General features: G+C 39.9%; 1 pseudogene; it reads right to left on the bottom strand.

The window, feature by feature from the left end:
• Positions 1–1,813: 1,813 nt before the first annotated feature.
• On the bottom strand, positions 1,814–2,884 carry LOC149228774 (dolichyl-diphosphooligosaccharide--protein glycosyltransferase subunit 1A pseudogene; annotated as a pseudogene).
• Positions 2,885–3,442: the final 558 nt, after the last annotated feature.

Genomic DNA, 3,442 nt, shown 5'->3' on the forward strand with positions numbered 1-3,442 from the left:
TTAGACAAATGCTCTCTGATGTTGCCAAATGACCCACTTTTCCTAATTTATCTGCCTCATCGCGTCTATTGGCTAAATAAACGCGTTGAAGGGTGCTCCTAAATAGTCCAGAAGCATTTCCATTGCGGAAGTACACCTGATTCCCGCGATGGTCTGATTTTATGTGCCAGCGCGAAGTCGCTTGTAATCTTCAGCAATGACCTGACTAGCTACGTTATTCAATAGCAATGTTAGTGCAAAAGATCAGTTATGTACCTGCGATGATCTAGATTGGGTGAATTTGTTCCAACAGTCGGCCTTCCAAATGACTCCAAACCTAGTTGTTGGCATAGTTTGTATCGCCCTCCTTTCTTTGGCATGGTTGTTCCGTCATTTGTGCTACCTTCCTTGGAGATAAGCTCACTCTTCCACCTTTCATGGAGACTCCTTCTCTTATTTAAACTCTCACCATTGCTATGTGCTGCTAGTTTTTGGAATGTGTTATCACAAAATCGTGTACTGATGGCTGCTACCAGTTAGACTTTATGTAACTACTTCAGACCAGGCTTTAGACTAAGGTTAGCCTCCTTAGTCAGAGAGGGCTCTCTCACAGATTTGTGATAGGAATTATTAACAAGAAAAGATGGCTAACTCTTCAAACATTTTATGAAAACAAGCTGGTTGGAACAACAAAATAACATCTCTTCCATTGGGCTCATGGAGTCAAACACTTCTGCAGTAAACTATAAACCACTCAATCATAGAAGCCAAGGCATATAATGTTTAACACTCAAAACATCTCTCAAAAGAACCTCAACTCATAAATATACACAGGAAGTCTGAGCACTAGGTGAATTCAGAGTGATTGCATATTTAGTGAGCTGTAAAATATATAAAGGATAATGACAAAACCACACATATTCTGAGCATTGAACACATGATGAATCTTGGGAAGAAAAAGTAATCCTTATATTACTATCAAAAAGTCTTTTTACATAAGCTGATAAAAACTCTGTTTTTTCATAAATCTCCAACCTCAATTACATCAGAGCTTTCACTATATATAGGAAAACACACTTCACTACTTCGAGTCTCCTCCTCAAGCATGAGGGGAGCTCGATGACCTATCATTAACTACCCTTATCTATTTTTAAACAAACTCATTAAATACATAAAGTATTGAGCTGTAATTACAAAGAGTCCTAAAACAATTAAAACTCTAATTCTACATCATGCTGGAAATGGCATTTATTACAACCAAGATGGTGCTCCTACGAGAAAAAGGAGAGAATAGGCTCATCCTCTGACAAATGGCTTCTTTTAGTTTGGCTGTGACAGGTGTCTGCAGTTGCTTGCTGGCCTTTAATATAACATGTTTTCCAACACCCTGAAATGTAGGAAACTGTTCCTGCTTGTCGGTCCTTGGTTTGCCTCAACATATTCGAATCCAAAGGAGTATGCTTTTAACCTTTAATTAACCAAAATAGAGCGGACTGCCACATCTTGGATGTGCTGTAGGCTGTATTGATGGACAGGTGTCTCTCTTTCAAATTTCCTGATCATCTCACCAAACTGTTTGTCTGCTTTGAAAACGCCACCTACAGCAGTTTCGTAGCGCGCTACGAAACTGCTGTGTGATTTAAAAAACACAGTCTTCCTCTAAACTCCTCACATACGAACTATTTAAATTCTGCAACATTAAAAGCTAGGAAGAAAAGTCATCCTCTCATAATAAAATCTTTCAGAACGGCACAGCTGCTCATTCTCAATTATAACAAAAAAGAAAACCTTCCTCTCAGTGAACTTTATACCTATCAGACTAACTGGACATCAGTTATATCTCATCAACTGCCTGCAACAACTCATCTACCTCTTGTTTCAAAACAATAAGCTTCTGCTCATGAGGAGATATGCGACTGTCAATCTCCTTACTTGGTAGTTTAGCAAGGTATGAAACTGATGACTTTGAAATTGAAAAATCGGAATGTGAATACAATATGCAAGCCAGAAAGAAGCAGAAGAAATCGGTGACCAACATCAGTGGCTCTGCTAGCATTGAAATGGTACTAAATTTATAATAAACCTGAAGAAACACATTATGTTTAGGCATCACATTCTTCTTTGATAGTACCACAACATTCCTTCCAATAGTGTCAAGATAGGAGTACTTTATCTCCCGATGTTGGTCTGCAGAAAAGGGAACAGAAGCATAAGGATCTTTAGATCCTTCTGGCAGTGCAACCTTCACAATAAGTTTATCAATGACCATATCACTGAATGAAGATGCAAAAGCAATATTAAGATAACGCCTGCCATCAGCTGCTTGGAAGAGAAAATCTTGTAGAGGTAAGCCGTAGCCTATTGTAAAAGTGGCTTGCCAGCCTCCAAACATAGGATATCGAGGTTCAATTTCCAGTTCTGTTTTTCTAAAGTCGGCGTTCAAATGTGAGGTAGAAATATTCCCAATTTCATCTCGGTAATAAACCGAATGTGCTCGAGGTAGCAGTCTTGCCACTAGACTCTTAAAAGATGATGCACCTGTAGCATTGGGTCTTGCTTGGTATTCAATCCTTGAAAAGCCACCTTTGATTCGAGCACCACCATGAAAAAGGTGATAATTTTCAGTTATCTGAACATTTCCCCAATGTGAAATTTCTATTTCTCGCACTAGCTCCTTGACAACTGCAAATGGTTGGTTATCTTCAAAGTGAACAATAAAGGGTGAAAATGAAAATGCAGCAAGATTCTCATATGGACCATATTTAAGTTCTGTATCCACCTTTAGGAGCACCAATTCCGATGACGGTGCCGCCAGACATAGATGGCATATTGTCAAGAGCGCTACACATGCAAACACTGAATGCTTGAGATTTGACGGGATCACTCCACGAATCGCCATTGCCATTGCCACTGCCCTGCCCACCAGATCAGATCAGATCAACCAAGTTAAGTATAGCACGCTCTCGTTTTTAAAACCCCTCTTCAAAAATAAAGGGAAATGCATTTCCCTTGAAGTGAAACTTCTGTTCGAGAACTTCTGTGGGTTCGTTGTAGATTAAAGGAACAACCCTGGCACCCCCGATTCTACGAATTTGACATAAGAAGCCGCGATGTATGAGGCATTAGATGCCGTGCTGAGCTTTTCACGAGCTCCATTCCTTTCGGCTTTGGCATCTTCTTATGAAGGCAGAAGGATACGCGGAGACTGTTCTGCATTAAGGACATGAATAAAAAGACTAAGACACACAAGTAGTACAGTCACGACCATAGCCATCGCTTCTCGGCTTCTGCCAACAATATCAATCTCCTCTGATTCTGAAATGAATTTAACATTTCTCATATTGCCATGCACTGTGTTATGCAAACCAGGGTGATCGATCGGAAGTCGGCAAAAATAGCCACAAGAATGACATCTTGTCTCACAATAATGTACAGCATCTTCATTAGTTGTATGAACATGGGG

Source organism: Pinus tabuliformis, chromosome J (genome assembly GCF_031772625.1).
Source record: "Pinus tabuliformis cultivar Carrire ecotype Pingquan chromosome J, CPIR1, whole genome shotgun sequence".
Classification (NCBI taxonomy): Eukaryota; Viridiplantae; Streptophyta; class Pinopsida; order Pinales; family Pinaceae; genus Pinus; species Pinus tabuliformis.